Raw genomic sequence first — 23,525 nt, 5'->3', positions numbered from 1 at the left:
AGCCACTCCAGGCCTCACAGAAGGACCGCCGGCCACAGTAGGGGATAGCCCAGTGGCCGCAGCAGTACGCCTCCCACACTGGGCCCCCTCCCTGACCGGCGCCTCGTCAGAGGAGGAGCCGTTGCCAGGATGACCTCTCTGCTGTGCGGGCGGGGTGAAGGGACTGCCTCCACGTGGGACCCCGCCCTCTGAGCTCCGCCGCGGACGGGGATTCCTCCCAGCCTCCCTGCGAGCAGAGGCAGGAGAGCGTCCTGCCAGGAGGGCCAAAGGGTCCCAATCGGGGTTCCCAAGGTGGCGCCGAGCTCTGGGGGAGGAGCCTGGGTTAAAGCGCTCCGGAGGCCGAGACCTCCGAGCGCATGGGCACTCCCAACCCCCTGCTGCTGATGACGAGCCCGGGTCCCTCAGCACAGCAGAGACCCGGCTCTGCAGCCAATCCACCCCCCAGGAAGCAGCAGCAGCCTCCCGCAGCTGGGCCAGCAATCCCTCCATAATATTAGGGTCAGGTCGACTCACGGTGTCCAGGGAAGGCAGCCGGGTACAGGTCACGCTGGAGAAGCTCTCTCTCTCCACGTCCCAAAGTCACTGAATGATGACCCTCCCTGTCCCCCACCCCAAGGTGTAGAAGACCCCACCTACACTCCAATTCTACAAATCAGGACATATCCATATCCTTACAACCCCACCTCATACTAACTTAACCCTTTCTTGTCTTTCTTTAACCACTCTTGGCCTTGTCATGTCTGCCCTGCGCTATTTTCTTTCTTTCTTTTTCGCTACGGGCATCTCTTGATATGAGCCACTAGTGCGCTGAGAGAGTTTTTTTATATTTGGCCAAACATTTTTATGTGAGGTCATAGTCTCCAGGTGAAGGCACATCTGGGGTGTTGGTGGAGGAGCACAATTGTCATGATATGAACGCACGGAAGAATGTTAAATATCCTCAAAGTGATTAAGTTATTGAAGACACATATAGATGAAATAGATGAAAAAGTGATTTGGGACTTGATATTTTTCATTTGCATTATTTTTTTATTAATATTTGTTTATGATTGTTGTGAATATTGTTCATCACATCTGGGATTTAGTTACTAGTTGCACTGAGAGAAAAGAATGGCAATATTACAGTTTAAAGAATTTTAAAAATGTCTGCAAATATATGAAAATAGCAAATTGGTACAAGTATTCAGATCCTTTGCAACAACACTTGAAATTTAGCTCAGATGCCTCCCATTCCTCTTGATCGTTGTGGAGATGTTTCTACACCTTGATTGGAGTCCACCTGTGGTAAATTACATTGATTGGACAGGTTTTGGAAAGGCAAAGACCTCTCTATAAAAGGCCTCACAGATGACAATGCATACTGTATCAGAGCAAAAGTCACAAGGTCAAAGGAACTGCCTACAGTGCTCAGAGACAGCATGCCATGTAGAAATATTTCTACCAAAAACAGTGATTGATAAGGTTAGTGATGTCTGACTGCTATTATTTTGAACACAACTGTATATATATACAGTCATGGCCGAAATTGTTGGCACCCTTGATATTTTTCCTGAAAATCAAGTATTTCACACAAAAAAGGTATTGCATTAACACATGTTTTGCTATACACATGTTTATTCCCTTTGTATGTATTGGAACAAATATAAAACAGAGGCAGAAAAGCAAATATGACATAATGTCACACAAAACCCCAAAAATGGGCTGGACAAAAGTATTGGCACCCTTAACTTAATATTTGGTTGCACACCCTTTGGAAAACATAACTGAAATCAGTCGCTTCCTATAACCATCAATAAGCTTCTGACACCTCTCACCCGGAATTTTGGACCACTCTTCCTTTGCAAACAGCTCCAGGTCTCTCTTATTGGAAGGACACCTTTTCCCAACAGCAATTTTAAGATCTCTCCACAGGTGTTCAATGGGATTTAGATCTGGGCTCATTGCTGGCCACTTCAGAACTCTCCAGCGCTTCTTTGCCATCCATTTCTGAGTGCTTTTTGACGTATGTTTGGGGTCATTGTCCTGCTGGAAGACCCAGGATCTTGGACGCAAACCCAGCTTTCTGACACTGGGCCCTACAGTGCGACCCAAAATCCTTTGGTAATCCTCAGATTTCATGATGCCTTGCACACAGTCAAGGCACCCAGTGCCAGAGGCAGCAAAACAACCCCAAAACATCATTGAACCTCCACCATATTTTACCGTAGGTACTGTGTTTTGTTCTTTGTAGGCCTCATTCCGTTTTCGGTAAACAGTAGAATGATGTGCTTTACCGAAAAGCTCTATCTTGGTCTCATCTGTCCACAAGACGTTTTCCCAGAAGGCTTTTGGCTTACTCAAGTACATTTTGGCAAACTGTAGTCTTGCTTTTTTATGTCTCTGTGTCAGCAGTGGGGTCCTCCTGGGTCTCCTGCCATAGCGTTTCATTTCATTTAAATGTCGACGGATAGTTCGCGCTGACACTGATGCTCCCTGAGCCTGCAGGACAGCTTGAATGTCTTTGGAACATGTTTGGGGCTGCTTATCCACCATCCGGACTATTCTGCGTTGCAATCTTTCATCAATTTTCCTCATCCGTCCACGACCAGGGAGATTAGCTACAGTGCCATGGGTTGCAAACTTCTTGATAATGTTGCGCACTGTGGACAAAGGCAAATCTAGTTCTCTGGAGATGGACTTGTAACCTTGAGATTGTTGATATTTTGCCACAATTTTGGTTCTCAGGTCCTCAGACAGTTCTCGTCTCCTCTTTCTGTTGTCCATGCTTAGTGTGGCACAGACAGACACACAATGCAAAGGTTAAGTGAACGTCTCTCCTTTTTATCTGCTTTCAGGTGTGATTTCTATATTGCCCACACCTGTTACTTGCCCCAGGTGAGTTTACAGGAGCATCACATGCTTGTAACATTCTTATTTATCCGCAGTTGTGAAAGGGTGCCAATACTTTTGTCCAGCCCATTTTTGGAGGTTTGTGTGACATTATGTCGAATTTGCTTTCTTTCCTCCCTTTTTTTGTTTTGTCCCAATACACACAAAGGGAATAAACATGTGTATAGCAAAACATGTGTTAATGCAATACGTTTCGTGAGAAATACATGATTTCCTGGAGAAATATCAAGGGTGCCAACAATTTCGGCCATGACTGTATATATATATATATATATATAATATAAATATATATATATAGAGAGAGAGAGAGAGGATTTATTTGTATATATATATATATATATATATATATATAGTGTAATGTTTGGGGGTCCACACCAAAAATTGTCATTTACAGTAAAATTCAGTATGTTATGCTCACTGTGGAACCTAAGAGGTTAAGTCTCTGCGCTGCGTAAAAATGTTGTTTGATCCTGACTTCTCTGATCCTCCCCTTCTTCCAATGTCTAGGACCCCCCTTTTATCTCCTGATAAGACATACCGTGTGAAGACACTCTACATATGCTCAGTTTGGTGTGTATTGTTAGGGTTTTTTTTCTTTGGAAGGGTGCATTTGATCAGCACTGTCCAGACAGATATCATGGGTTCTGAATTTTCCTTGAGCAGAAAGATAACTCCTCTTGCAAGCTTTAACCAGTGCTCTACTTAACACTGACTGCTCTAACTGTTGATGCTGTTTTATTAAAGAAAACAAAAAAAAATGTCCATACAATGTATGTTTCCCATGCGGGGGGGGGGGGTTCGTGGACATCAGCATAAAATAATGCCAATTTCAAACTCCTTGCTTACCCGTGCAACAAAATTGTCATACAACCTTCTGGCTTACATGTACAGCAGTTCTGCTCAGGCCTATAAGCCGCTATAGAGTGGAGATGGATTAGAACACCTGTCAGTTTTTATTGCTGCCTGTGCCCCCGTTAGGGTGATTCGTCCTTTCTGTTTATCCTGATTACCATTAGTGAAAGTAAAAGAAAATCCCAAATGTTGTGTTGTCCCCAGAAAAGTAGAGAGGAAATCTTCCAATGCGGGCACTAGTTCTGGTGACCTGATGGTCCCCAAGGAATGTCTTAAATTTTTAAGGATTTCCTCTCACTTCCTGTTTGCTTTTGGGACAGGAAGCGAAGGTAAATCTCCACAATAGGACACGGATGGCAGAAAAAAAAAGTTACAAGGGTTATAACCCTCCCTTACTCTATCCAAATGAAAATAAAAAGTTTGCCTATAGTTCTGCCTTAAGTAGAAGCCAAGTTCATAAAGCAATCCATTTTAAGGCAAAAGTCCCTTTAGGCAATAACCCACAAGATATAATGTAAGTCCCTTAGATTCCAGAACTGGCAGTAATCCATACAGGCAGTTACATTAGCAGCTACAAGTCTATGAGGGTCTCCAGACTCAAGGCCCCCGCCAGGAACCCTGATTGGGCTCCCATGATCCCCCCCCCCCAAAAGGGGTGATCACTCGTAGAGTAACAGGCTACATTCAGGAGTCTCTCCTCTCGGGTTTGGAGTCAGACCCTTTTATGTCAGTTGATCTGAGGGGGTGGCAGTATACTTGTTGAAAGTGGTGGGAAAAATGTTAACCCTTACAGCCTGGTTACCTCCAGCTCACAGGTCAACCTAAGGACAACATCAATACATTTTGACATTTTGCACCTGACTGGCTCAGTTAACTTTAAGGCATGAGTTCAGATAGGAAAAACCAGAAAGAAAACTCATTAACACCTTTGTAGGCACCTACCTACACACCTACAGGACTTTTCCAGAGCTTCCCTGCTCCGATAGAACACCCTGCCCCTATCTGTTCAGCTAACTCCTGCTCTTTCTGCCTTTAGGCGATCCCTGAAAACACATCTGTTCAGGGAAGCCTATCCTGTCTGTAGGCAGGTTGCCTACTGTAGTGAGTTAGTTATGGCTGCCTCATCCAGGGGAAAGGGGTTAATGTTTTTACCACCTTCCCTGGGCAAGTTTGCAGGCTTTTCTGGGTATGACCCTCCCATCCTGGGCGGTTATAAAAAAGGACTAGGACTCAGATCCAAAAAGCCACTGGTGAGTCTCCGGGAAGTCTTTCACTGAACTTTGATTGGGGAACTGCATAGCACCTTCATGTAAAGGGGTCTGCTGAAAGTTCTCTCTGAGGAACACCGTAGTTCTCTCTGAGGAACACCGACTCATGGAGACACCATAGTCATGGACTCATGCCATTCTGCACTTACCACTTACGGACTCTATGCTGGTATGATGGGGCTGCCAAAGTTAGGATTAGTTAGGGAAAAGACTCTTTGCCTGTCAAACTGTTATGCTAAGTTTTATCAGTAAAGCTTTTAAACCGTTGTCCTCCCTGCTCTAAAGTCATTCTAAAGGAGTATATGAAAGTAATTGGCACACTATACATATTTCAAGCTTGGATTAGTTTAAGCACCTTGAGGAATGAAGTTAATCTATGTAAGAACTAGAGACTAGTAACGAGTACAAGCATCCTGTCATGAATTGTAGTACCTGGGTAAGGCTTTCTCTGGTAGTGAGGGGGACTCTGCTTTGGGCCCCCTCCCAAGCGGTTGGTCTTTCATAGCAACGGGAACAGATTAGCGTCATGGAGACCCTTGCCCTGGCCACCAGGCACGGGAAAGGAAGAGTAACAAAGTGCATGCATGAGGACCGCATTAGGAGCACGGCAGGACCCCTTTCTTTTTTTTATTTAACTTTTATTCGATTTTCCAGTATAAACAGAACAGCATGTTTGTAAAAATAATTCACATATACACATTCCACAATACCCCATTATACCCCCCCACACCCTTCCCCTCTACCCCCATCCCCTTTTCCTCCATCCACATCCTCTTCCTGACCTATATCTTCTCTCATGTTTATCTATTTATCTCCAGCACTGCTCTCCCTCAGAATCACAATTAAGACTCTCTCTTGGCTTCTAAATTTCTCCCCCAATTCACACCAGTTCCATATATCTTTCAGAGGATTTAAATCTCAATCAACTACACCATGTTTTCCTGAGTTTTTCCATTTTATCCTCCTCCATATGACAGTTCTTCCATCCTATAAATATTTTCAACTCTGTTTATCCATTTGTTAATTTTTGGTGCTTCAGGAACCTGCCAGAACTTGGGAATCAGACCCTTAGCAGCACTAATTAGATGATAAAGTACCATGTTTTTATATAATTTCACTGAAGGCTCAAAGTTACAGAATACACAACTCCAGGGATCTTTCTGTACAGTTATACTGCATATCTCCTGAATATATTGAATTATTTCTCTCCAGTAATCCTGTATTTTTGGGCAACCCCACCATATATGTGCCATTGTACCCCTTTCTCCACATCCTCTCCAGCACAAAGGTGATGTATCTACTTGTTGCCTGTGAGCTACGTTTGGTGTAATATACCATCTAGTTAAACATTTATAGTTCATCTCAACTGTGCTCATATTTGTCATCTCATGTGTTAATTGTCATCTCATGTGTACAATCAATTCTGTTCCAAGCTCCTTTTCCCATTTTTCCAAAAACCCAGAGGATCACTTCCTTCCATAGCCTTTAGAATCTTGTAAATCCTAAAAGTAACATATTTTGGAGTTATTTTTTCATTTAACAATATTTCAAATGGATACATATCCTCCAACGTCCTCAGTGGTTGAGGGAGACTTGAAACAAGTGTGCAATTTCCCTTAATTCAATATATCCTTCAAACATGCATTCTTATTCTTTAACCATTTCCCAAAAATATTATCCTTCCCCAGAGGGAAATACTCCGTTCCCTCCAAAGGAGTCAATATTGAATTATATTTCCATCCTTATTGACTATACATTCTATCCCATACACTCAAGGCTTTCCTTGTCAGTGAACTAATATTAACATCCTTAACAAACTTATGTGGAATCCATACAATCTTTTCTAACTGTGCCTTACTTAATATCCCTTCCATCTTCACCTATCCTTTCCCTTGTGAGTTAAATGTCCAATCCACTATTCGTGATAAAGTTACTGCTAAATAGTAGTTCCTTAGGTAAGAGCAAGCCCCCTTTCCCATTTTTCTCTTCTCAGAATCTCATAACTAATTCTTGGTTTCTTATTTTCCCATATAAATTTAGTAATCATCTTCTTTATCATCCCAAAAAACGATCTTGGGAGGTGAACCGGAAGCATGTGGAGTGTATAGAGAATTTTTGGAATTTTCACCATCTTTACCAGATTTATATGTCCTATCCAAGATGCTCCTCCCTTTGAAAGTCTCTTTAGTTCTTTTTTAATTTCATTTATTAGGGGGATATAATTTGCCTGATGTATACCCTTTATTGATGGGGTCAATTTTACTCCCAAGTATCCTATTTCCTTTTCCCTCCAAATAAATGGGAACTCTTTTTGTAGACTCAACTTCTCTGACATTGGAATATTGATATTTAATATTTCTGATTTTACTAGGTTTATTTTCAAATTTGAAAGCTCACCATACTGTTTTAATACCTTCATTAAATTAGGCAACGTTATTCTAGTTTTCACAATATAGAACAACATATCATCAGTGGGACCCCTTTCTGTTACTGGGTGTGAGGTAACAGAGGTACGCTGGACAAGTAGAGTGGGCATAGGCTCAGCATGTCCCTCCTAAATGCCAACAATTACAGTCAACATGTGCATTGATACAGGCAGGGGCGGACTGACAACTCATGCGGCAATAGGGGATCATGTGTCCTTGCCCAAACTCAAAAAAAATATGAAAAAGGTACCAGGGGCATCTCATGGGGCCCCCTACTGACCCCGGGCCCTCGGGCAGTGCCCGAGTTTCCAAATGGTCAGTCCGCCCTTGGATACAGGACCAGATGTCTAGCTGGAATCCAGCTTATTCACTCAATATACACAGTGTTTGGCCCATCTCTAAGTTGTAGGACTGCCTTAAGGTTGACTTTCCCTGAAAACAGTCCCGCCTTGTCCCTGGGCATTGATAAGCGAGACACAGTAAAGGTACCCCACCTGCATGGTGAGTGACCCTTCCCACAGTGCCTAGCATAGTTCAGAAGAAACCAATAAACCCCCTCCTTGCCCACACACTTATACCTGAAAACTGTATTTTTATTTTATCGATTAGCTCTTCCCTCGCAGTTACTACATTTTGTATCACTTTTCTCCCCCTATTGGATTATAAACTCTTGTGAGCAGGAGCCTCTTAATCTTATACTGTACTGAACTGAACTGTATTGCAAGGGTACTGTCTGGCTTAACTCTGTAAAGTACTGTGAAAACTGTTGGCACTATATAAATCCTATCTAATATATTAGAATATTGTAAGTCACTTCACTGGGGGAATCACACTTATGTTTTAGCATTGAGTAGCTAATGCAGACAAGGCAGTATGAGCTAAGCATTTAACTATGTATTTGCGTGTTCATTAAAAAAACCAAACCAAAAAAAAGGTTTCAAATCATTTTGCACTCATTTCAATTCTGCATCGTCAGGTCAAGGGTAATTATATCTATATCCAAAAAATATCTGTAAGCTCTTGTAAACATCTGATACCACAAACACTATTTGACCCTGAAAATTTATACAAAAAAATCACCAGCGCCAACAAATATATTGTGAAATAATAATAAATAATTCTGTGTCTGTGATAACGCCCTGGAGGAGGTGCAAAATGCGTTGACTTCGCCATCCAACGTACCACGTCACTTCCGGCATGCCGGCATGTGGCGCTCTCAGGGGCCATCTTGCTAGAGGGTGGATTCTTACATGCTGTCGTCTATCACTGACTGTGAGATATTTACCCTGGTGATGTGGCGTTTTGGCTCCAGATAATTAAATAAATGCTGATTACATTATTTTAAGATGTGAATGGTTTGATATTCGCATTCATCCTTTTTGAGTCTTGCAGTATTACACTATATACATTTTTTCACTGTACCAATGGCGAGTGATCTCTGGTGGTCCTGGAGGTTGGAGGCTGATTAAAACTACGGTTTGGAGTTCTGAGGCGTATATATTTACCTGCATTGGGGGATCTCCATCTTGTCCTGGTGATTGGAGGCTGAGTTGAAGGGATCTACGATTCCTGAGTCCATACATAAGGCGTTTTTTTCACCAATATCTGGTGAGTGCGGTATGTGATTTTAGCACATACGGGTGTGAACACTGGTCAAGGGTCTTGGAATTATTATTATTATACAGTATCTATAAAGCGCCAATGGTTCGCTCAGCGCTGTACATTACAAAGGGGGACAGAACATGTGACAGAACAATACCAATACAATGCAAAACATGAGGGGATCGAGGGCCCTGCTCTTTTGAGCTTACATTCTAGGACAGGAATGGGCAAACTACGGCCCGCGGGCCGTATACGGCCCGGCGGACCTTTTAATCCGGCCCGCGGAGCGTGATACAAAAAAAAAACAGCCAGGGCAGGCAAACATTTGCATCATTCAGCGTGTTCAAATGCAATGATTGGCCAGTCTCACTGCCACTCACATCCTGATAGCCAGTGATTGGCTGTCAGGATGTGTGTAGGCGGGGCAGCGTGACGAACGTGAGGGGAGCTAGGCTCCTCTCACAGTCCGCCCTGAAGACCGGAACGGCGCGGGAACACGGCGAGAGGAAAGCGCGGAGCAAAGGTAAGTAAATTGACACAGGGGGGACTTGGCTTACTACTTGGGGGGAATAGTACTATGGGGGATGAAATGTTACAAATTTTAATTTAATTTATATTAATTCACACATACACATCATTCATCTACTCTTGGTCCGGCCCCCGGGTCCAATATATGAACCCATTGCGGCCCTCAAGTCAAAAAGTTTGCCCACCCCTGATCTAGGAGATTGGAATAAGGACTTTCAATTTCATTCTACTCACCATATTCTATTTTTTGAAGTGGGACTATTTAATTATACCTTTTTCTATATTTTTTTCTGTATGATTTTTTTTTGTATTTATTTATTATTTTTTGAGTGTTTATTTATTTGTGCTGTTTTGATGTTTTTTTTTTTACTATTTGACACTGCACCATTCAGTAATGTCATTGACTGTACCATTTTGCATGTTTTGAAAAAGCTAGATAGGTAACGTTTTTAATGCTTTTTGTGAATATGCTTTCGCTTCTTTGCAGTCCATCCAAATAGGTGTAACACCTACAAAACACCATAAAAAGAAACATATTGGGGAGGATTTACTAAAACTGGAGAGTGCAAAATCTGGTGCAGTTGTGCATGGTCACCGATCAGCATCTACGTTTTATTGCCAAAGCTTAACTGAACAAGCTGAAGTTAGAATCTGATTGGCTCCCATGCACAGCTGCACCACATTCTGAGTGCTCCAGTTTTAGTGAATCAACCCCATTGCTGCTATCAGCTGACAATGTGAGTACCAAAATCTGAAGTGACTTATATGACTGCAGCACAATAGAGTATTGATCACTTGCATGTCATCTTTTTACAATTTCACAGTTTAAATGTCACCTTACCTTAACATGCCATGCTTTCTTCTAAAATATTGCCATTTATCATTATCAGACTTTGGACATCTGAAAATGACTTCTCACTAACCAAACGATTATCATAATCACTTGTCATTAACCCAGCTTTTCAAATCAAAGTGACTTGATTTTGACACAGGAAATTGACAGTTAGGCCTCATGTACACTGGACATTTATAAAAACGCCAGTAGTGTTAGTTGTAGAATGCCGCGTTAAAAACACAAGTTTTGTCACGTTTTTTAGAGTTTTTGCATTAGTGTTTTTCAATGTTTGTGTTTTTTTTAGCGTTTTTAAGTAAAACTATACTCCCACAAAAGCTTGAGGGTCAAAAATGCTCATGTCGGATAACAGCATTTTTCAGCGTTTTGCAGTGCTTTTCAGCGTTAGAGCATTTTTACAGCTAAAAAAACCCTCTTCAAACCCATTAGTTCTGGGTTTTCTCCAGCCAGAAAATAGTCCTGCCAAAAAATGCTGATTAAATCCTATGTGTGCATGGACTGCTGGGGAGTTTACTGTCTGTAGAAAAAAAAACGCTAGAAGCCAAAAACAGCTGTAAAAACGTCCAGTGTGCATGAGGCCTACGTTTTGCTTTTTACGTTTGTAAATGTTAGATTAAAACAATGTTAAGTGCAGTGTCAACACAATTTTTTTTTAAGGAAGCCAGCTAGTACTAATATGAATATGAATGCTAATTGTCCAGGTTTGAGTTAATGATCCAGAACATGTATGATGTAAGTAAAGTTGGAATTCCTTATTAGCATACTCTTTCTGGGTCAGTTATTTGGAACATATTGATGTCATTAAAAAAAGCAAGACAGATAGGCAACTAGCATTTTCAGGATTTGCTAGTAATGGCAGCCTACATATGTTTTTATAGCAATGGTTTAACCTTCCTAGCGGTCTGATTATGTCCATATTTCTGTGCTTAAAGCGGTACATTTTTTTGCATGGAAATATGTATTTTTTTTATTGTAGACCTGTAATTTTTAGGAATAATTCACTGAAATCTGTCCAAACAAGAGTCTAGTAAACATCCCGGGTATAATAAAACTTGAAACACGAAATCATAAATTATAATTTAATAAATATTCATAAAAAATAATAATATAATAATTATACATTTAATTCAATAATATAATCAAACCAAAAACACTGAAATTTGAAATATAGCGCCAAGTTCGCACATCAATGAGCAAAGTCGCAAAATTGTTTTCAGTGTCTGATGACAAATTTCCCCACGAATCATTATCACTCAATTTTGCAAGTGGTTCTAATTTACCATCGGTGTTCTCTAGCTGGTCTAAAACCGCTTTTGACCTAAAGGGACGCTTTTTGGACGCCATGGACTTTTCTCAGTTTCCAGGCAGAAAGGACAGTAAAAATGTAGGCAGGGCACAGGACAAAGCACTCGGGACAAAATGTATGTGAAATGGTTTGATACAGTAATGTTTTACGATTTTTGTGATTTTAGTGAATGTCATTTTTTGTCATTTTCAAATTTCCTGCCAGTTCCGTCCCCAGTACGTCCCGATGCTCGCAGGGGATGGAACCCAGATGACAGATGTCGGCATCGGCTGGATTACATTGCCATGGACACTGCAGGAGAGACATCGCGTAGGACAAGGTAAGTGATCGAGGGATCGCGGAGCAGCGCCGCATGGTAAGCCCGAGTGTAGCTCGGGGTTACCGCTTCTGGTACTGAAAGTTTACCCCGAGCTACACTTGAGAATACCACCAGGGAGGTTAATTTAAAAACCACAGCACAAATATACAAGGGCTGTACTAAAAGTAATGCAAAAGTGGGTAACTTTTGTATTAACCTGTAAAGCTTGTTCAAATTTCAAATGCGGGTAGCTCTTCTTCTTTTGAATTACAGGTAAATAATAGATTCAAAGCAGAAGCAACGTGCCATCCTTGAGTTCTTGTGAAAGAAGGGGTGCAAGCTGTCCTTGCTTGTTCTCTTATTTGCTCCCTTTTTTGGTCTGTAAAAGATAACATTGAAACTCTCATGCTCAACATCAACCTTATTCCCAATTAAATATATACTGCAGAGTGCAGAAACTACACAGAAAGGCACCAACATTCCTGCAACTTTAATCAGAAGAATACACTCTTGCTTCTGCCTTACCCGGGGAAAGACTTATACTCCAAGACAGTTATTGGATGGTGAAAGGTTGTGATTTGCTGCTATATAGGCACTGTCCTCCAAAAATTACACGCTATTGTGAGGCAATAGAAAAGGGCTAATAGAATTTTATCATTTCTTTTAGGTTGAAGGGTTACTCCCTGAGACCCCCCAAGTGTTTCATAGAGCCTGAAGAAGTATAATATTGGAAACCCACATAATGCATTGTGACTGTTGAGATCCCCCCTGCTACTGTCATCCAGGATCTTGAAGTCATCTGTGAAAGTTATACTGTGAAACAAGTGTTTTTTAACATCACTGCATTGTGAATCAGTAAATAGGCCATGTATGGCGCTAATGCACTGTACTTTTAATACCTTGTGAAAAAAAAATGTATAATTTTAATATTATATTGTTAGGCACCTTTAAAGTCCCATTTCAAGTGTATTCTCCTTATTCCCAATTAGAAATGGGACACAGCGGGAATGTCCCTTCTCTCCCCTACTGTTTGTCCTCTGCCTAGAACCTTTTGCCAGAGCAATTAATAACATTGAGAATTTTAAAAATGTCTCCATCAACATTCATTCCTTCAAACTGTCACTTTTAGCAGTCAACATACAGTGCATCCAGAAAGTATTCACAACGCTTAACCTTTGCCACATTTTGTTATGTTACAGCCTTATTCCAAAATGGATTAAATTAATTTTTTTCCTCAACATTCTACAAACAATACCCCATAATGACAATCTGAAAGTTCGTTTTGAATTTTTTGCAATTTATTAAAAATAAAAAAACAAAAAAACTACATGTACTGTACATAAGTATTCCCAGCTTTTGCTATGACACTCAAAATTGAGCTCTGGTGCATCCTGTTCCCACTGATCATCCTTGAGATGTTTCCACAACTTGATTGGAGTCCTCCTGTGGGAAATTCAGTTGATTGGACATGAATAGGAAAGCCATATACCTGTCTATATAAGGTCCCACAGTTCACAGTGCATGTCAGAACACAAACCAAGCCATGAAGTCCAAGGAATTGACCGTAGAGCTCTGAGACAGGATTGTATCAAGGCACGGATCTGGGGAAGGGTACATAAAAATTTCTGCCGCATTGAAGGTACCAATGAGCACAGTGGTCTCCATCATCCTTAAATGGAAGAAGTTTGGAACCACCAGGAATCTTCCTAGAACAGGCTGCCCAGCTAAAATGAGTGACCGAGGGAGAAGGGCCTTAGCCAGGGAAGTAACCAAGCACCTGATGGTCACTCTGAAAGAGCTCCAGCGTTTTTCTGTGGAGAGAGGAGAACCTTCCAAAAGAACAACCATCTCTGTAGCACTCCACCAACCAGGCCTGTATGGTAGAGTGGCCAGATGGAATCCACTTCACAGTAAAAGGAAAATGGCAGCCCACCTGGAATTTGCCAAAAGGCACCTGAGGGACTCTCAGAGCATGAGAAACAAAACTCTCTGGTCTGATGAAACAAAGATTGAACTCTTTGGCTTGAATGCCAAACGTCATGTCTGGAGGAAACCAGGCACCGCTCACCACCTGGCCAATACCATCCCTACAGTGAAGCATGGTGGTGGCAGCATCATGCTGTGGGGATGTTTTTCAGCGGCAGGAAGTGGGAGACTAGTCAGGATCGAAAGAAAGATGAATGCAACAATGTACACAGACATACTTGATGAAAACCTGTTCCAGAGTGCTCTGGACCTTAGACTGGGGTGACGATTCATCTTCAACAGAACAACAACCCTAAGCACACAGCCCAAGTGCTCACCAACTCCCGCTAAGACACTCACTCCCCAGATTTAAATTCTCATGATTGGCATAGCAAGCATTTTATCTTTATTTAATCTATCACTCGGACCCTCCGATTGGCTCATTCATAAATTACATAAACATTTTTCATATATATTTTTCTACATTTGCTATATATTTCTATATTTCGCATATCATTGTTTTATTGTTTTGTCATATTTTTACCGGTTGTCCAATGTAAGATAGGGCCACTGTTCTTTCTACCTAATTGGAGGAAGTATATGGTAGGTTTTATTTCAACATGTTACCTGTGAAAATCCCCCTGTCCCATCTCAAGAAATGTAAACAAGACCTTCTGACGATCTCTTGAGGGGGAAACAAATGACATAGAGTTGCAAAAGCTGTTCTTATGGGCCTTAATTTCCAAGGAGTAGCAATTCGGAGATTGAAAAACATTGGTTGGCCCAAGAGTTGTGAATAATAATAATTAATACACCAAGCCCTTTGTAAATCTCTCAGGTCTTCTCTCTGTAAAACCTACAAAGAAAACCAGTGTAGGATTCTCTACCATTGGTATCACACCCATTTGTTTCTACATATCCTCAACCCCAGCATGCTGGATTATTGCTGTGGCGGCACCCAAGGGCACTGTTCCATGTATACTGGACCTGCCTAAAGATATGCTTGTTCTGGCTAGAAGTAGCAGCCCTTCTCCAAATTCTCTTACAAATCTACATAACAAATGACCCAGCCATATACACTGCTCAAAAAAATTAAAGGAACACTTTTTAATCAGAGTATATCATCAAGTCAATTAAACTCCTGGGATATTGATCTGGTCAGTTAAGTAGCAGAGGGGGTTGTTAATCAGTTTCAGCAGCTTTGGTGCTACTGAAATTAATAATAGGTGCACTAGATGGGCAACAATGAGATGAACCCCAAAACAGAAATAGTTTTACAGGTGGAGGCCACTGACATTTTTTTCCTACTCATCTTTTCTGACTGTTTTTCACTAGTTTTGCATTTGGCTAGGGTCAGTGTCACTACTGGTAGCATGAGGCGATACCTGGACCCTACAGAGGTTGCACAGGCAGTCCAACTCCTCCAGGATGGCACATCAATACATGGCATTGTCAGAAGGTTTGCTGTGTCTCCCAGTACAGTCTCAAGAGCATGGAGGAGATTCCAGGAGACAGGCAGTTACTCTAGGAGAGCTGGACAGGGCCGTAGAAGGTCCTTAACCTATCAGCAAGTCCGGTATCTGCTCCTTTGTGCAAGGAGGAACAGGAAGAACACTGCCAGAGTCCTGCAAAATTACCTCAAGCAGGCCATTGGTGTGAATGTCTCTTACCAAATCATAAATAGACTTCATGAGGGTGGCCCATCCTTTATTGGGCCCTGTGCTCACTGCACAATATAGAGCTCAATTGGCATTTGCCATTGAACACCAGAATTGGCAGGTCTGCCACTGGCACCCTGTGCTTTTCACAGATGAGAGCAGGTTCACCCTGAGCACATGTGACAGACATGAAAGGATCTGGAGAACATTATGCTGGCTGTTCAGCATGACCGTTTTGGTGGTGGGTCAGTGATGGTCTGGGGAGGGATATCCATGGAGGGATACACAGACCTCTACAGGCTAGACAATGGCACCTTGACTGCCATTTGGTATGAAATCCCTGGACCCATTGGCAGACCCTATGCTGGTGCAATTAGTCCTGGGTTCCTTTTGGTGCACAACATTGCCCAGCTTCATGTGGCGAGAGTATGCAGGCAGTTCCTGGAGGATGAAGGAATTGATACTATTGAATGGCCCCATGCTCACCTGACCTAAATCCAATAGAATACCTCATGTTTCGGTCAATCCGACATGGCAGGTTGCACCTCAGACTGTCCAGGAGCTCAGTGATGCCCTGGTCCAGATCTGGGAGGAAATACCCCAGGACACCATCTGTCGTCTCATTAGGAGCATGCCCCGATGTTGTCAGGCATACATACAAGCACGTGGGGGCCATACAAACTACTGAGGACCATTTTGATTTGCTGCAATGAAATTTTAGCAAAATGGTCTAGCCTGCTGCATAATTTTTTCACTTTGATTTTTGGAGTGTCTTTGATAATTTCAGTTCCATCAAATGATGGGGCATCGTTATGTTCCTAAAAACAAGAGATACCTGTGCTCAAATCCCAAAATCTAGTGCATGCATTTATCCATCAGGTGCTAAAGGGGTGTAACCACATATTAACACTAGAAATTCAGAAGGACCCTCTGCACACTGCTATATACCCTTTCAAGCAGACTATGCAATAAATAGGGATATTTATTTCACAAATATTTCAATACATGCGTAAGCTGGCCAACTGCGTAATCCCTTGAAAGGGTATATACCAGTGTGCAGAGGGTCCTTCAGAATTTTTATCGTAACACATTACCTAGTCCATATCAGTATAGCTATCCAGCATGAGATTTCTCCCCATTGAGATCTGATGTGGTTTCAAAGTGTTCCTTTAATTTATTTGAGCAGTGTACTTAATCTGTTTTCCAGAACCTAATAGACAAAAGATGGCAGAAAGCTGACCCTACGCATGTTAAAAGCCACAAGATGCTTAATAACATCTCACTAGTGTAGAACCCAAATGCGGACCACATTTTATTTATACTTTAAATTCAAGAGGTCAAACACATAGAGGCTATACAAAAAAACACCCATGTATAGGTGTTGGACCACTGCACCCACCTTGAGACTCCCATTTAAGACTTTTACACCTGGCTGTTTATTACTTGGAAAAAACACCAGGTTGTCACCCTGTACCTTCTTGTATCCCCTTATTCAATTCTGTCTCTTTCAATATATCTTTCCCATGTTCACTACAGTCTAATATACTTCCTTTTCATTCTTTTTTTCTCATCCTATCTTATTTTTGCCTTAGTCTAAAATACTTTTTTAAACATATTGTGAGAACAGAATTATAGGCTTTAGCCCAGTAGGCCATTACATTTTAGCTGCATGTGCTCACTATAGCTTAACTGGAGATCTCAAAGATTATTACTTCACACAGACTGTTGACCAGACAGTCAACTCAGAGTGGTCACTATTCTTTTTCTTATCTATTTGTTAGGACCTCTACTTTTAGCTATACAGTATCTATGGCTTTTTTTTGTATTACTGACTATGTGACTATATTCTGGCTTATAACAATGTGAAAATCAGTGCTTGAGATATATAAAAAAAGGAAATTAAAAGTTGTCCCCACAAGGAGTATTATCCAGCTGCTGGAATCCTCCTTTCCCCAAAAGGTCTGAAAATGGAACTATTGAACAGAAGACGTTACAAGCAGTGGAGAGAAGAGGATAGAGTGACACTGCATTGTTGTTGAGGGCAAGTGTGATTTGACCCATTATATAGGAGGGGTCTCTCTGTCTGGTGGGAATTTAGGATATTGGTGAGAATATTACTGGAAGAGGATTGGAGACTAAGAAACTTTGCACATGGGGATATTCAAGCGCTGGAAATAGGACTATCATATGCTATGCTTGTGTGTGAAGACCACTAGTGCTTTATTGTATTGTACTCATGGAAATGATTCTAATGGAAACCCCATTTAAAGCAGAAGTAGGGCAAAAAGAACTTTGGCCCTACTTCTCCTGTGGGTCACAGGAGTGCACTTAGTTCTGCACTCCTGTGACCCGTATTCACCCAACAGCTGGCGAAAGTCCACTGTTGCTTGATGTCACTCAGCATTCCTCTGAAGGGATCCTGACTTTAATGCTGTGATCCACTCAGATGCCTGGGTGGCAGCTGGCTCACCTTCTCAGCTGTTCCTGTCCCCTCCACTGCCCAGCGCTCCATTTAGAGATGGAGGGGCACAGCAGAGGTTGGCTGTCAGTCACTGACTCCCTGCTCACTGAAGACCAAGAACTGATCGATCAGCTGTTTTTGATTGCTCAGTTCTTGGTGTAGAGAAAGCAGGGAACAGATGCAGCATCAGAACAATGCTGCATCCACTAAGGTGAGTATGTATCTTTGTTTTTTTGCAATCCCACACTTTTCTTTTAAATATACAATTGAAAGAGTTTTATTATATCGGTTTTGACTTTGAATGCTGTACATGGTCCACGGAGGGGAGACATGGTACATAGAGGAGACCTTCCCCCATTCCCGCACTCAGGGCCGGGACAAGAGGGGGAAGCCTGGTGCAGTGAACTGTAAACAGTAAATTCCAGACCGAGGTAATGGTAGAGAGTAGAGATCCAGGAATAGGTGCGGGCTCTCTGTGCTGTGCCTTCTCCCTCCTGTCCATGGAGTACTCTTCCATACAGAAGATGACACAGGAGTGCTAGATCAGGACTATACATGGTTTGATTACCCGCTCCCTATCCACACTTCCTGCTGCTGGAGGTGAGTAATCCTTGGAGGTGGTAGGGGGTAGGTAATCAAACTGTGCACAGTCCTGATCTAAGAGTGGTTCTGTGTCATCTGCTGTATGGAGGAGTGTTATCCTGGCAGGAGAGGGGAGAGCACAGCACAGTCCCCAAATCCTCCTGACTCTGTACTGCATCCCCACCTGTAAGTTTGTGGGGGAAGTGCACTGGGATCACAGTGGTGAGAGGATGAGGGGGAATGGGAGGCTATTTGTGCCGGTAAGGGTAATTTGGGGGAGAAAATATACTAGGAGGATTGGGGTGATATTTGCTAGGAGGGGGGTTGGGGGAGATATGTGCTAGGAAGGGAGATTGGAGAAGATATGTGCTAGAAGCAGGTATTGGGGGGGGGGATTTGCTAGTACGGGGGATTGGGGGGATATGTGCTAGGGGAGATTGGGGGGATGTGTGCTAGGAGAGGGGATTGTGGGGGATATGTGCTAGGAAGAAAGAATGGGGGGATGTGTGCTAGGAGGAGAGATTGGGGGGGGGGGATATGTGCTAGAAGGAGAGATGGAGGGGGGGGAATGTGTGCTAGGAAAGGGAATTGAGAGGGTTATATGCTAGGGGGGGATATTGGGGGTGGGAATTTTTCCTAGGAGCAAATGGGGGGATTTGGGCTAAGAGGGGGTTGGGGGGGGGGATAATTTGTACTGGGAGCAGTTGGGGAATTTGGGTTAAGAAGGGAGGGCTGGGGGATGGGTTTGTTAAAAAGTATAACTGGAGGATTTGAGTGGGGAGGGAGGATTTGTGCTGGGAGAGTACTTTGGAGGGGGTTGTGCTAGGAGGAGGGATTTGGGGATCTGTGCTAGCATTGGGGATTGGGAGGGTGGTGGGGAATTATGCTAGGAGGGAGGAATTGGGGGATAGGATTTGTGCTGGGAGGGGGGATTTGGTGAGGAGGATTCATGCTAGGATGGGAAATCTGAAGGGTAAGAGGATGTGTGCTAGAAGGGGTGAAATATTTTGGGTGAGGGAGATTTGTGCTAGGAGGGGAAAAATGGGGGGATCTGAGCTGGGAGGTGGGATTGAGGGAGGGTAAAGATTGGTGCTGTGAAGGGGGTATTGGACTGGGAGGAGGGGGAATTTTTGCATTGCTCTGGGAGAATTTTGGCTTGCAGAGGAAATGTATGCTTAGGGGGTGAGTGTGCTGATCAGTGCTGTGTTTTTTTTTGGGGGGGGGTTTATGCTGAGACATGATAGTCACACATTGCGGAGGCGTAGTTTGTCATCTTTGCCGTGGGTATTGGATGACCTTGCCCAGACACAGGGCACTCAATAGATCTCTTCCTCACACAGCATACAGCCGAGATTAAATTCCATTACAGACACAATCTCCATATACACAGTGTACGGCTGGCTGCTATATTGCAGTCCTGTGATCTGTGGGGAGGAGGAGATCTGAATGCCCAGGCTGTTTGCAGATGGGAGGAGGAGCTCTGCTGAGTGGTCTGCAAGCAGTGACCCTGTCCTTTTCTCTGCTGACCCCTGTCTTCTGCCTTGCTGACCCCTTTACACTGCCCTACTGACCGACCCCTGTCCATCACCCTGATGACCTCTGTCCTGCTGAGCTGATAACCCCTGTTCTCCTTCCTGCTGCCCAGTGTCATATGTTCTGTTGACCCGTCTTCTGTCCTGGTGACTCTTGTACACTCTCTGCTGACCCCCTGCACACTGTCCTGCTGCCCCATGTCCTCTGCCCTGATAACCCACTCTACAAACTAATGGCCTCTGTACACTGGCCTACAAACTGCCAACCCAATCCTCTGCCCTGCTGACCCCCTCTACTCTGCCCTACTGACCTCTTATCCTCTGCCCCCCCCCTGGCATTTTTTACTGCACCACCACATCAGGCAGGTTAGATTTGACTCATCATCATTTGTTTTGATTCATCCCTGTAACTGATACATCTGCTAGAGAGCTTGTTCTGTTGAAAAACAACAGACCTACTGGCCAGATCACCAGGTGAAAATAGAAGAAAGAAAGCCTAAAAAAGAAAACAAATGCAGCCATTACATCTTAGTATTAGTAAGCTGCAATATATTAAATGTTGCTTTTGGGTTTAATACTGCTTTAATTGTTTAGTTGAGCAACACTGATACGGCGTTTATACGATTTTCTGAGTTTCAAAAGGTATAGCAAGTTCATAAACATCTTGGAGTGTTGAGGCACTTTGTGAATAGAAAAAAATAAATTACATGCAGGTGGCAGACAGAAAGATCAAAAGCAACATTAAGACTTCTTATTTATTTTAATACACGAGGCAATTAGATCTCTATAATATCTTTATTGTACTGTGGAATTACTACCCAATAATATTTCCATTGAAATTACTTCTTACAGGTTGAGTCTAGGATATGAAGAGCCATCTGTGCTTTTATTGCCCTCTTATGTTGCTCTCACAAAATGAAAAGTTCTCCTGCTGTTATATTCCCTCTTACATCATTAACATTGTTATTTCTAGACAGGATCCCTGTTACTGTTTGCTTGGGGCATTGCATAATACAGAAAAGGACAAGTTCAAAAGCAAACGACATTGGCGTTCACGTGGGAAGCTGTCCGTATTCAGAGTGTATAAAGCCAGGAGTTCTCCTTAGGCTCCTTGTACACTGCAGCTGATAAACTCACATTCAGGAGCTTTTCTGCGTTTTTTTCAGCAGCTGAACTCTCTCTAATGTTTTCCTATGTATCCATGTACACATCGTCATTTACAGTCGTTTACAGGCAGTTGAGTTTACAGTTTTTTTGAATGCACCAAATTTGCGTTCAGGAGTAGATTTTTGTCAGCGTTTTAAACGTCAAACACTTGTAAATGCGTGTAAACGCGGATAACCATGTTTATAAGCGTTTGTGTTTACAAGCATTTTTTCACTGTTTCACATCCAAATGCTGTTCAGAGCCTTTTTTCATCATCAGAAATGCATGCAAAGTGTTTTCCATGTATTCAAATGGACCCGGTACACCAGCGCAGTCAGTTCCAGGTTTTGCATGAAGGAAATAATGGTAGAACGTGCCGCATTATGCTCATGATGGGATCCATAGTGAATACAACCAGAAAAGACAGGTCATCTCACCACATACTGCTCTCTCTGCTTCTGCTCTCCCTATTCCTCTCAAAATGTCTGAAATAGTTAATTTTTTACTGTTTTTCAGTGCATTCTGGGCATTTTGGAAGTTCTCCTGAGGTTACGCGGTATGCAAACTTGGCTAAACAGACATTTTTTAACCTATGTTTTCCAGCAGTCAGTTTCCATCGTTCAGAAGTGTTTTCCAAACGTCCCGTGTACATGGAGCCTTATTCTAGATGGTAGAAGATGGTGCCAGTTGTCCCATGCACTGTCTATCATATGAAGAAAGGTGTTCTTACTTAAGCAGACATGAGCTCCTGTATTGTCATCTGTGGCATCAGTAGACAATATTGTCTCAGTTATACCAACAGAAAGCCGCCTACACCCACTTATCTGGCTGCACTAAAGCTTTCACAAATACACTCCAGGTGTTTTTTTCTTACAATGTATGCATACTGCGGGTCAGAAGCCTAACGTGGAATTATGATACTTTCCATAGCCTTACTGACCGGCAATGTGGTGGTGGATAATGATTCAGCCTCTGTTATAATTATTAGACTTAACCCCCCCCTGGCGGTATTCCCGAGTGTAGCTCGGGGTAAAGTTTCAGTACCACAAGCGGTAACACCGAGCAACACTCGGGCTTACCATGCGGCACTGCTCCATGATCCCTCAATCACTTACCTTGTCCTGCGCTCCCGCGATGTCCCTCCTGCAGTGTCCCTGGCAATGTAATCCGGCGGATGCCGGCATCTGTCATCTGGGTTCCGTCCTCTGCGAGCGTCAGGACGTACGGGGGACAGAACTGGCAAGAAATTTGAAAATGTCAAAAAGTGACATTCACTAAAATCACTAAAATCACATAGTATAACATTACTGTATCAAACCATTTCACATACATTTTGTCCCGAGTGCTTTGTCCTGTGCCTTGCCTGCATTTTTACCGTTCTTTCTGCCTGGAAACTGAGAAACATCCATGGTGTCCAAATAGCGTCCCTTTAGGTCAAAATCAGTTTTAGACCAGCTAGAGAACACCGATAGTAAATTAGAACCACTTGCAGAATTGAGTGATAATGATTCGTGGGGAAATTCCTCATCAGACACTGAAAACAATTTTGCGACTTTGCTCAGTGATGTGCGAACTTGGCACTATATTTCAAATTTGAGTGTTTTTGGTTTGATTATATTATTGAATTAATTTTATTATTATATTATTATTTTTTATGATTATTTATTATATTATAATTTATGATTTCGTGTTTCAAGTTTTATCCTACCCGGGATGTTTACTAGACTCTTGTTCGGACAGATTTCAGTGAGTTATTCCTAAAAATTACAAGCCTACAATAAAAAAAATACATATTTCCATGCAAAAAAATATACCGCTTTGAGCACAGAAATATGGTCATAATCAGACCGCTAGGGAGGTTAAAGAGGAACTTTAAGTACAAAATAAAAATGGGCAGACAGGCAGGATTTTTAATGCAGAAGAGACATGCTTTGTCTCTTCTGCATTAAAGATACCTACCTGCCTGTCCACCCTTGTACAGTGAGCCATGCAGGCGCAGCTCACTTTGCTTTCCTATTAAAAACTGAACACACTAGGCATGAGACCACAGCGTGGTTAGTTTTCTAGGTGTGCTGGGACTCAGATATATATATATATATATATTTTATTGACAATTTCTATCCTTTGCACATGATATTTACTTTTTTTATCTATTTTTA

This window comes from Staurois parvus, unplaced genomic scaffold (genome assembly GCF_062004578.1).
Source record: "Staurois parvus isolate SC_StPar_1 unplaced genomic scaffold, SC_StPar_1.0 ptg000432l, whole genome shotgun sequence".
NCBI lineage: Eukaryota > Metazoa > Chordata > Amphibia > Anura > Ranidae > Staurois > Staurois parvus.
The sequence above is the reverse complement of the archived record's forward strand: the minus strand, read 5'-3'. Positions refer to the sequence as shown.